Source organism: Acinonyx jubatus, chromosome D3, assembly GCF_027475565.1.
Source record: "Acinonyx jubatus isolate Ajub_Pintada_27869175 chromosome D3, VMU_Ajub_asm_v1.0, whole genome shotgun sequence".
In the NCBI taxonomy this organism is placed as follows: domain Eukaryota; kingdom Metazoa; phylum Chordata; class Mammalia; order Carnivora; family Felidae; genus Acinonyx; species Acinonyx jubatus.
In genome coordinates, this window is record NC_069392.1 from 16,751,597 (window position 1) to 16,764,829 (window position 13,233).

The 13,233-nt window shown below is 37.0% G+C and overlaps 1 protein-coding gene across 1 annotated transcript in view; it reads right to left on the reverse strand.

Annotated features, from left to right (window-relative positions):
- SPPL3 (signal peptide peptidase like 3) overlaps positions 1–13,233 on the reverse strand; it is a 138,012-nt gene that overhangs the window by 104,446 nt on the left and 20,333 nt on the right. The window lies entirely within an intron of this gene.

The following is a 13,233-nucleotide window of genomic DNA, read 5'->3' on the forward strand; positions in this document are numbered from 1 at the left end:
TTGCTGTAATCTGCATTCACTGAGTGGAACTTGTATTGATCACGGAGATCGTTTGTTCCAGGGTTCTGAGTTATTCTTCCTATCCAAACTGACATCTGGATTGAACAATGCCAGGCACAAGACAGACAGCGTTGCTCCAGTACCTCCCGCTCCAATAAATACGAAGAGGGGGATCAAGCTCAGATGCCTGAGGATCCAACATAACACGGCTGCAGCAGAGGCCTCAGGTCTACAGGGAGAAAAGATCAAATCTGCAAGGCCCAGCACTAAGCAGTCCCTACACCAAGGATGAACAGACATCCAAAGTCACCCAGAACCTCCTATTTCTCAGTTCTTTCATTTTGTGAGAAAATGTCTGCTAATTACCCAAATCAGAATAACCATAGTTTTTCTGTCAATTATTCTTTCAAATAAAAATGATGTTCCGTGAAAAATTCTGCTAGGTCAGCATGCAACTCCAAGCCTCCAAGTGCTTTTTCCTTAAAATAACCACAGTACTTCAATAGGCAGAAGCTCCATATATGTATTTCTCATCATATCATATAGACTAATAAAGGGACGTGTTCTCTTTTACTCTATTTTTTACTTCAATAAAGGCATTCTTAAATAAACTGGCTTTTTTTTTTTTTTTTTTAACTGCAGAGTGTATGGCAGTGAAGAGTATAATGGCTTCCAGGACAATCTGGTTCCAGGGCACTGGAATTGCTCAGGCACCAACACTTTACTCACCGATGCAGCTATATCAGCAGTACAAATATTAGCACACATAAAAAGTCACAATTTCTTGGTAATGTTATAAAAACAGTTTGACCTTGAGGACCCCCTGAAAGAGTTCCAGGGCTTCCAGGAGAATAGAGGCCTCACCGAGAACTGCTAATCTACAGAAGCATTAACAGTTATCTAATTGATCCCTATGTGGCCCTTTAGAACTGGTTATTGTTTTCTGCTCTGACTCTAACTCTCTCATATAGTTAGGAGGCCACACTCTGTTGGGCATTCAACCTTACGTTCCACCACGTCTCTCACTTCATACACACGGTAAATTGTACACTACTCTACAATGTGCTGCACAACCAGCTTAGCTCAGCATTTGCCCTGCAATAGCCAATACTGTGTGACTAAGAGCACAGGCTCTAAGTCAGTTTGCCTGGGTTCCAATCCTAAGTCTACCACTTACTAGGTAACCTTATATAAATTACTTAGCCTCATCTGCAAAATGAGAATAACAGTACTCATTATCTCCAAGAGTTTGAGGATTCAACCCATGCAGTGTTTGGCATGGGGCCTGATACAAAGGAAGTACTTGCAAGATACCAGCAATATTCAAAATATCACTGTACTAGAACATATGTATCCTAAATTATAGCAAAGAAATTTTGTATAGCAGTCAAAATTAGGCAGCACCCCCAGGAACAAGCCCAGTATCTAGAGCAGTACTTGCCAACTATCCTGGAAGAATCACTTAGGGTGCCTACAAATCTAGATTCCTGGCCTCTACCCTAGACTTAGTATATCAGAAACTTCAAGGAAAGAGCCTAGGAATCCCGCATAACACATTAGGGAATTCTTATTGTCATGCGAGGGTGGGAAACATACCACTGGAGGAAATACTGTAATTGAAGGATTTAGATCATGGCTATCATCACACAACTTACACATTTTATTTTATTTTGTGGATAGTGTGAAATTCATTACAAACACGACTATTAAAAGGTTGATATAGGAGTGCCCGGATGGCTCAGTTTGTTAAGTGTCTCTTGAACTGAGCTCAGGTCCTGATCTCAGGATCGTGAATTCAAGCCCCACACTGGGCTCAATGGAGCCTACTGAAAAGAAAAAAAAGAGAAGAGAAGAGAAGAGAAGAGAAGAGAAGAGAAGAGAAGAGAAGAGAAGAGAAGAGAAGAGAAGAAGGAAAGGAAAGGAAAGGAAAGGAAAGGAAAGGAAAGGAAAGGAAAGGAAAGGAAAGGAAAGGAAAGGTGAAAAGAAAAGAAACAGAAAAGAAGAAAAGTTTGATACATAAAGTCACTTTCTGAATAAACTGAAATGGTAAGGCATAATCTACCCTGAAGAAGGCATGTTTGAAAGGAGGAAACATTTAAAAGGGAGAAATAACTCATTTCTTCCATTCTAAGATGCTATCTTTAGAATTTCTCAAAGTAATTACATACCACTTTCCTCTTCAAATTCTGATCCAAGTTTGGACTGAAACTATCTTCAAATTCAGAGTTTAACAACTTTTCTGAACTTCTGGCCATCAGCAACCATGCATAATATCAGATTAACACATCACTTTTCAAAAACCATACCTCTGTTCTCTTTGACATCTTTAGAACTGACAGCACAATTTTGAGGCGTATAGAGGAATATCTGGGAATCCTCTAATTTTTACATGTAGTTATCCTCTGTTTCATTTTTAACTAGATAGTAACAGAAGTTGAGCAATTTCTGTTAAGAATCAGAAGGATTTTTAAAGATGTTAGCACTTGAATTATAATCCATCACAAGTCATGAATCAGTCACACTCAACTCCCTTATCTCTCAAACTCTCAAGATGTGTTCCAATGAGTTAGTGATTTCTGTCACTTTTAATTGTATCATGTCTTGGTACACAGGCTGTTTCTTGCACATAAAATAATCTTTGCATCTTCTTCCTTTTGAAGAAATATAAAACAAATTCTATATCTACATTTAACTTAAAATTCAACCATGTGTAAAGTTGTCAGTGCAAATAACTGAGGTGGCAAGTGGGTGAAAAGACAACTCTACACGTGGCTAAATTGATATATAAGCAGGCAATAACATCTGTAACACAAAGTAATCTGCCAGTACATCACAAATTTTGTTTGCCATTAAGGACTGCGAACGCACATCAATTTAAATTTAAAACAATTTAAAACAATTTAAAACAACACAAATGTTTTAAACATTTTTTAGGCAGGCACCCACCCAGTGTGGAGCCCAGTGTGGGGTCTGAACTCACAACCCTGAGATTGAGACCTGAACTGAGATCAAGAGTAAGATGCTTAACCAAATGAGTCACCCAGGTGCCACATCACATCAAAAACACTTAAAAGCACTGAAAAGGTTCATTCTACAGTTGGGCAATTATGGTATTAGATAATTTATGTATAAGAAAATTACAGTGATAAATATAAGGATCAGATTTCTTTATAAAAAGTTACAGCAGAATGAACTGAAACCCAAATTCAATTACAAACTGTTCACAAACGATAGACTAAAGGGTAGAGTTTAAGTTTTTTTTTTTTTTTTAACGTTTATTCATTTTTGAGAGACAGACCATAAATGGGGGAGGGGCAAAGAGAGAGGAAGACACAGAATCCACAGCAGGTTCCAGGCTCTGATCTGTCAGCACAGAACCCAATGCAGGGCTGGAACCCATGAACCACGAGATCATGACCTGAGCCAAAGTCAGACACTTAACTGACTAAGCCACCCAGGCACCTGAAGGGTAGAGTTTAAAAGCATCTTGGGTGACTCAGTCTGTTAAGCATCCGACTCTGGATTTTGGCTCTGGTTATGATCTTATGGTTTGTGAGTTCGAGCCTGCTTGGGATTCATTCTCTCTCTCTCTCTCTCCCTCTCTCTCTCTCTCTCTCTCTCTCCCCCTACCCTCCCTATTCTTACTTTCATTCTCTCTCAAAAATAAACATTTTAAAACAAAATAAAACTAAACTAAACTAAAATAATCTTGGAGTACACCTGAAACCACTACGTTGTATGTCAGTTTATCTTAATTAGTTTAAGATAAAATTTAGGGGCTCTTAGGTAGCTCAGTCAGTTGACTTCGGCTCAGGTCATGATCTCACAGTTTGTGGGTTCAAGCCCCACAATGGGCTCACTGCTGTCAGTGCACAGCCTGTTTCAGATCCTCTGTCCCTCTCTCTCTGCCCCTCCTCCACTTGCACTCTCTCAAAAATGAAAATTAAAAAATAATTTTTTAAGTAAAATAAAATAAAATAAAATAAAATAAAATAAAATAAAATAAAATAAAATTTAAAACAAAACAGGGGAGCCTAGGTGGCTCAGCTGGTTAAGTGTCTGACTCTTGATGTTGGCTCAGGTCATGATCTCAGGGTCATGATAGAACCCCTCATCAGGCTCCCTGCTGAGGGTGGAGCCTGCTTAAGATTCTCTCTATTCCCGGGCGCCTGGGTGGCTTGGTTGGTTGGGCAGCCTATTCTTGGTATCACATCAGGTCACGATCTCACAGTCGTGGGATCAAACGCCACATCAGGCTCTGCACTGAGCATGGAGGCTGCTTCAGATTCTCTCTCCCTCTTTCTCTACCCCTCCCCCACTCACATGCGTGTGCTCGCGTGCATGCTCTCTCTCTCTCTCTCTCTTTCTCCATCTCTCTCTCAAAATAATAAACTTAAAGAAAAGATTCCCTTTCTTCCTCTACCCCTCCCCGCTCCTCACTCTCATGTTCTCTCTCTCTCTAAAACAATAACAACAATCAACAAACAAAAAGAGTTTTGCAATAAAAACTATATAGAGAGTTTAGAACAAAAACGGTAATTGAGAAAAGGTCAATGTACAAAAGCAAGACAAGATATACAGCAATGCCTCTCAAAGTACTATTGGTATTGCCCAGTCATTCATGAGACAGTGTGGTAATTTCCAAAGAATACTGATAAAAGAATATTTTCATACATATCTGAAATGTAGTATTAGTGGTAACTTCACAGAAATACTAAAGCCTGTGTATGTGTCACAGGGACTATGGAGTTCAGTTGTTTCTGCTATTTAATCAGTTCAGCGGCTCCAACATTACCAAACTCAAAAGCTCCTATTTATAAAAAACGTTTTAACAGTCCCTTTATTACCCTGAAATTATATTAAGTGATAACTTACCTATCCATTTAACTTTAAAATATCATTACAATGCCCCAACTATAAATACAAAAAAGAAAAGGAAAAGGAAATTAATTTAATAAAGCACTAAGATGTAAAAACTTGAGCATCACTACACTAGAAGATACATAAGATATATAAGATGTTTGCACCAATACGAAGAATCACAATGAAAATGACAGCTACAAACGCCAACTGAATCAGGTATGTGAAACAGTGACTAATATACTCTGAGGGGTACCACTGTGATGCATTTTTCCAAAACGGCAAATGCATTTTTCCAAAACGGTAAACAACTCTTGGTAAAGCTCTACATGAAAGGACATTACTCACTCCTTGACATACATACTAGTTGCATTTATAGACTAGATTATATATTAACATCATGTAAAAAAATGCCTTGTGTATACAGGTAGAATATTTTAGACTGAGGTAATTACATGAAATGAGACAAAACAGTTATTCCTTGTACAGCACTGTCCTGAACAATGTAAGGCATCTAGAAACTTAGCCCCTTGCTCACTAAATGCCTGTGACAACCTTCAGTGTGGTGACAACCAAAAATGGCCCCCTCTCCCAAACAGCAAGCACTACCCTAGCTGAGAACTACTGAGCTCAGTAACTAGGCTATTTAAAAATCACTGGCATGCTACTATTTCTATTTCTTAAATTAGCATTTTGCTACTACACAGTATTATTCTGTAGCTATAATTCACTATAATGGATCAACATAAAAGTAGTTATAAAAACAGAAACAAATACTACATCTAAGCATATCACAAATATATGTAATCAAACACGATTTAAATACAAACCAGAATGGAAATATGTATCTTCTGGAACAAAAGAATTTCGAATGTAGTTGATTTCAAATATACAGCTGAGAATCCAAAAATAGGAATATTTAAAAACTGGATTTTACTGGATCAGCAATCTACTCAGTACTAGGAACTACTCCTGAATGTCTCAATATTCTCTCAGGATATGTGTCCATAAAACTTAGTAAGGCCAAGGTATATACTCAAAACGATTGAAAGCAGGGACTCCAACAGGTATTTGTAAAGCCATGTTCATAGCAGCATTATTCACAATAGCCAAAAGGTAGAAATAACCCATGCCCACAAACAGACAAATGGATATGCAAAATATGGTATATCCATACAACAGTCAGTCTTAAAAAGGAAGAAAATTCTGACACATACTACAACATGGATGAATCTTGATGACATTATGCTAAGAAGACAGTCACAAAAGCAGAAATATTATATGATTCCATTTGTATGAGGTACTTAAGAATAGTCTAATTCATAGATACACAGAGTAGAATGGTGGTTGCCAAAGCTTAGGGAGAGGATGGAATAGTGATACGTGTTTAATGGGTACTCAGTTTCAGTTTGAGAAGATGAAAAAGTTCTGGAGATGAACAATGGTGGTGGTTGTACAACAATGTGGATATACTTAATGCCATGGAACTGTACGCTTACAAATGATAACTTTTTATTTTTATATTATATGAATATATATTAAAATATATTTATATTTTCTTATTTATATTTTATATATTTAAAACAAAAAGTTAAATGGGGGGAAAAGCTGGAAAATCAGAAAGTAGAAATGACATACACTTTGTTGGCAAATGAAACTGTTAAATCATTGAAAGTATTAATACAATTTAAACAGGAAGATTTGAAATTCTGAACATAAAGTTCTAATTGCTACAGGAATTGCCCTGTTCTTGTAAACAACTAGAAAACCTGACAAAACACATGAAATAGCAGTTTTTAGACATTGGGCAAACAGCAGCAGAGACTGTGATCTTCAAGAGAAAGGAAACAAAGAAAGTAAATTCCATGACTGACCAAACTTTATGGCCTGGAGGCAATTTCCAGACTTCACTGCAGGGACAGAAATTTGACACAGGATTCCTGGCTCTGACTGCACTGAGGAGACAAGAGTCGGGGAAGCTGAAGCACCTGGAATTTGCAGCTAGAATTTGCAGGACAAAGTACTGAAGAGCAAGGAGCTGCATGCATGTGGAGATCTGATGATCTGTATAAGGATCCTCTTCAATCTCGGAAACCTTCTCAAGAGCAGGGAGCAAACCACCAAAAAGCAATCAGCCCAACAATCTCCAGGGCTCACACAGGGCTGGGACTAGTTTGTGATCCTACTGGTCAGAATGTAGAAACCTCAGAATCACTAGAAGGACCATGCTTCTGTAGTGGGGCTAAATTAGTCTAAGGAAAAAGACTGCTGTGACCAACCACAAAAACCTTAAAAGCAAGCTTCCCAAGGATCAAACTGACCAAAAAATTACTTAATAACTGTATGACAATAAAGTCTGACATTCTTTAAAGGAATATAGCAGAATTCAGTGCCCAGAAATGTAAAATGTAGGGATGCCTGGGTGGCTCAACCAGTTAAGTGTCCAACTTCAGCTCAGGTCATCATCTCATGGTTCGTGGGTTTGAGCCCCGTGCCGGGCTCTGTGCTGACAGCTCAGAGCCTGGAGCCTGCTTCGGATTCTGTGTCTCCCTCTCTCTCTGCCCCTCCCCAACTCACGCTCTGTCTCTCTCTTTCAAAAATAAACATTAAAAAAAAAAATCAAGGGGTGCCTGGGTGGCTCAGTTGGTTAAGCATCTGACTTCAGCTCAGGTCATGATCTCGCGGTTCGTGGGTTCAAGCCCTGCATTGGGTTCTGTGCTGACAGCTCAGAGCCTGGAGCCTGCTTCAGATTCTGTCTCTCTCTCTCTCTCTCTCTCAAAAGTAAATAAACATAAAAAATTTTTTTAAATAAATTCAAAAAAGATGGAAAATGTAAAATTCACAATGTTCAGCCATACAAAGGAAAGAGGAAAAGATCCACATCCAGAAGGAAAGTGAATCAACTGAAACAGAACCATAAATGATATAAACATGATGGACTTAGAAGACAAAGATGTTACAACAGATACTATAAATATGGTTCACATAAATGTGACGTGGAAAAAAGAGAAATAGATGAAAAAAGACCCAATGGAACTTGCAGAGTTTTAAAAAGTATAGTAGGTAAAATGAAAAATACACTGAATGGGAAAAAGAGATGAGACACTGCAGAAGAAAATAACAGTGAACTTGAAGATACAGAATATAGAAACTATCCACAGAAAGAAAGATTGGGGGGCTGGGGGGCAGGGGAAGGAAAGAGCCTCAGTAACCTGTGGGACACTGTCAAGTGGTCAAACACACATGACTAGAGTCCAGAAAAAATGAAGGGAGAGCAGAAAAAACAACAACAAAGAAATAATGGCTGAAAATCTGACACATTGATGAAAATTATGAGAAATCCAAGAAACTCAAGTCCCAGAAGAAACACAAAGGGAAAAAACACCAAAGCACACAACACTGCTTAAAAACAAAAAACAAAAAAACTGATAAAAAGAAAAACTTTGAGTATCCAGGGAAAAAGGCCACACTATTCAAACAGATACACAGATAAAAATGAAAGTAGACTTCTCATTAGAAATCATGTAGGATTAAAAAAAAAGAAAGAAATCACACAGGACAAAAACAAGTAAGATTCTAAAGTTCTGAAGAAAAAAAAAACTTAGCCAACATAAAATTCTATATCCAGTGAAGTATTTTTAAACACAAAGACAAAATAAGGGCTTTTTTAGACCAATAAAAGCTGACAGAATTCATCACAAGCAGACCCCTGCTATAACAAACATTAAAGGAAGGTCCTCACACAGAAGAATATCAGATGGAAATTTGGATCTACAAAAAGGAATAAAGAGTGAAAGAAATGGTAAATAGGTGGGCAAAAGCAAAAGACATGTTTAAAATAAAACGTACTGTGGTGTTTACAACATACAAAAAATTACATGGAATGATAATAGAGATACAGGAGAGTGTAACAGACGCATTTTCCAAAGGTTGCCTCCTGTTGCAATCCACATGCTCTGCTTCCAATGAGACACTAATATTCCTCCACTCAGATGGGTGAGGGGTGCTGGGGGGGAGTCTATATTCCCTCTCCCTGAATCTGGGCAAATCTTTATAACTGCCTCCACCTACAGAATACAGCAGGAGAAACACTGCCTGACTCAAGATCAAAGTTGGGTCATAAAAGGCAAAAAAATTTCTATTTGTCTGTTTCTTGTTAGGATACGTGCCTTTGGAACCCAGGCAGCTGAAAAATTAAACTGTACCATTGTAAACCCTGTAAGTTATAGGTGACGTGGTGTAACATTATTTTAACACAGATGGTAGGAAATTAAAGATGTATACTGTAAGCCCTGTATCAACCACGAAAAATATAAAACAAAGACATAAACCAAGTAAACCAAGAAAGAAGATAAAATGAAACCATAAAAATTCTCAACAAATGTTTTAATAAAAAGAAGACAGAAGGAAAAATGAGAAACAAGAAAGAACAGATGGAACAAATAGAAAACAAATAGCAAGAAAGAAAATACAGGGGGTGCCTGGCTGGCTCAGCCAGAAAGCATGCGCCTCTTGATCTCCAGGTCATGAGTTCGAGCCCCATGTTGCACATGGTGCTTACTTAAAAAAGAAAAAAAAAAAAAAAGAAGGAAAATATGTGTAATACTAGCATATTAAATTACATATAATTACAGAAAATTTAAACAGTCTACTCCAATTAAAAGACAAAGGTTGTCAAACTGGATAAAAAAGCAAGCCCTAACCATATGCTATCCACAAGAAACAGAGTTTAAATATAAAAACACAGACAGATTAAAAGTAAAAGGATGGGAGAATACAAATGAAGGCAAACACAAAGATGAAGCGGTATAAATACCAGCAAAGTAGATTTTGGAACAATGACTATTAGGAGGGATATAAATAATGATAGAGAGATCGATTCATTAAAAGGACTTAAATAACAATCCTAAATATGCATGTATCTAATAATGAAGCTTCAATCGTCACAGAACTGAAAGCAGAAATACACAAAGCAACTAAAGTCGGCAACTTTCAACACACGTTTCTCGGTAATGGATAGAATTTTAAAAATCAGCAAGGATTTGAACACTATAAACCAACTTGACCTAATAGATATTCATACACTATTTCACCCAATAGCAGCAAGATACACATTCTTTTCAAGTGTACCTGAAACATTCACCAACATGAACATATTCTGGACCACTTAAAAAAAATAAACTACTCTGGGGCGCCTGGGTGGCTCAGTTGGATAAGTATCTGACTTCAGCTCAGGTCATGATCTTATGGTTCGTGAGTTCAAGCCCCATGTTGGGCTCTGCAGTGACAGCACAGAACCTGCTTGGGATTCTCTCTCTCTCTCTCTCTGTCCCTTCCCCATTGTCTCTCTCTCAAAAATAAACATTAAAGAAAAAGAAATTTTAAAATTTAGGTTCAATAGATATGCTATTAAAATATTAGATTCCAAAACTGATACAAAAAGACATGGCTAAACAAATCTGTAACAGAAGACACTGACCAAGATAACAAATTACCCAACCACCTCTTCTTTACCCCTACAAGAGCACTAAAACCCCAAACCTAGCTTTACACAGAAATTTTTAAATTTCTTACAAAAATGTGGCATACTGACCTCAAAGTACTGTGAAGTAAACATTATCCTGGTCTTAAAACCGTTAAGATAAAATTAAAAAAGAAAATTACAGGACAGTCTTATTTATGAATAATGATGTGAGAAATCTTAAATAAAATTTAAGCAATTAAAGCAGTACCTCAAGAGATTTATTTAAAAGAACTACTATATAGCTTTTGTTAGAAGAATGCAAGGGTTTTAAACAAGTAAAACTATTGATAGCACATGAAAGATTCGAGCAAAATATCATGATAGCAATAGACTCTACATATTATAAAATTCAATCAATCCCACTCCTTTCTATAAAAAGCAATAAAAAACTTTTGATTTCTTTTTTAATGTGATTAAAACAATCCACATTACAAATCTGATGGCTGAACATTAGTGGTCTTCCACTTAACAGACCAAGAGGTACCTGATTTAGCTATTCGTAATAACATATTACATATTCTTTACTCCAGATTAATTTTTAAGGGACAATAAAACAGAGAATTACAAAATCTACTGAAATATACAGATCACTACCTGAGTCTGTATAGAAGCTAAGCAAAGAATCATTAGAATAATTTGTCTACTATACTTGTTGGATATAAAAAGTAAGTCTGCAAAAACCAATGGTAATGCTGTACACCAGTAGTAACCAGCTAGAAAAGGAACGCGGAAGTATCTCCATTAAAACAGCAACAAAAAGAATAAAACATTTGTTAATTGGTGTAGTGAATGTATAAAAAAACCTAAACTTTAATGCGGAAAAACTTGGTTAGTTACAGAAAAGGAATATGCCACAGTATCATGAAGCAGACAATTTTGTCCAAGTTAAAAAATAAACGTGATGTACTTCCAATTAAAACACTAACGGGGCGCCTGGGTGGCTCAGTCGCTTAAGCGTCGGACTTCGGCTCAGGTCGTGATCTCACAGTTCGTGGGTTCGAGCCCCGCATCGGGCTCTGTGCAGACAGCTCAGAGCCCAGAGCCTGTTTCAGATTCTGTGTCTCCCTCTCTTTATGCCCCTCCCTGACTCGTGCGCTGTCTCCCTGTCTCAAAAATAAATAAACATTAAAAAAAAAATTTTTTTTAACACTAACAAGATATGTTACACAACTTGAGAACTTGGAAAAATAAATGGGGGAAAATCAAAGAACATTCTGTAAAATCATGAAGATAGGATTAGGCCTATGGAATACTAAAAGCAATGCTTAAGCAAGGGATTGGGTCTCAAACTGAAAAATGGCTTTCTCTTGCAAAATAAATGCAAATAGGCTGCTGATTCATTCATTTGCTGACCATCTCTGACACTAGTTTCTGTTCAATGTTTAAGTGGCACACTCATAATAGAGACAATCTTTCATTTCCTAAATCATAGCTTATATCATCTGTGGTACAGCTAAAATGCACAATTCATGACCAAGATAGAATCCTTAACTGAAAGCTCACATGTAAGAAGAACTGCGGGTCAAAGTGTTATTTTTTTCTTAAATATTTCCAAATGAACCTCTTAAATTCTTCTATTGTATTGTAATTTTACCATATCATACACAATGAAATAAAGCTAGAGCTTATTATTTACTTGTGGACAAGGGAAGTTGTAGTCACACGCAATTCACCTCTGGAAACGCAGCTGGCTGCCCATTTGAGTTACCTTACAGATTTTGGGAAATAAGCTCCAAAATGCTGCATGCCTGCTCTGTGTTAGGTAATTCTATAGATTGTTTCTTCACCAGGTTAGGATTTAATTTCCTGTCCTTAGCCTTTCTTGAAATTTGATACAACAAAGAAAACACAAGTATGAGTGGAACTTCCCAAAATAGTGTTAAGGGGGAATTGTTCTAGGTACTGTTAAGATGCCAAACTCTTCCCCTGAGCAAGTGTCTTTTAACATTTAAAACAAAATCAAACAGATTTCTTTTTTACCACCTGACTTACCAGAGCTCATGATATGCTAATTCAGACTATGAATTTCCAAGAGAAGAATTTAATATGCAGCCTTTCTCAGGCTTACTTGATTAAAGGTTCCCTTTATTCTCAGAGAACCATTAATGGCAAAGAGCCTAGGCTTTGGAGTTAAAAATATCTGTGTTCAAATTCTAGCTCTGCCATTCATTAACTCTATAATCTTGGGTGAGTAATCAGTTTTTCAATTGTAAAATGGCCGGGGGAAGGGAGCAATACCTACACTTCAGAGGACTGATTTAAGGATAAATTATATACACACACAGTGTGTTAAGAATATATAAACCTGATAAACTTTCAACAAAATTGCATTTGTCCTCCTGAAAGCAAAAGTTAATGATCTTTTCCCTTATATTCCCTCTTTCTCCCTTCCTTGCTTTTGCCTTTTCTTTTCAGTTTTCATTCCTGGGTTTAACATTCCTATGTGATTTTCTTTTAACTGTTCGTTAAGGTAGCCAGCCATACTCAAAAACCTCTCCTACATACTGACTTACACTGTTCAACTGAATGCTGGATAGAACAAAAAAGAAACAAGTTAGTGGGGCTGAGATACATTACTAAGTGAAAAAAGCAAGACATGGCATGACAGTGTGTAGAACACACGATCACTTCATCAAAAAGGGATTACACAAAAGAATGAAGTTGAATGCTTACCATAAAAAAAAAAAATGGATCCCAAATAGATCAAAGTCCTAAGCATAAAAGCCAATGCAAGAAAACTCGTAGAAGAAAACACAAGGGAAAAGCCTTACCTTGGATTCGGCCATGATTTCTTGGATAGGACACCAAAAGCAAAAATAAACAGGCAACAAGAAAAAAAAAATAAACAT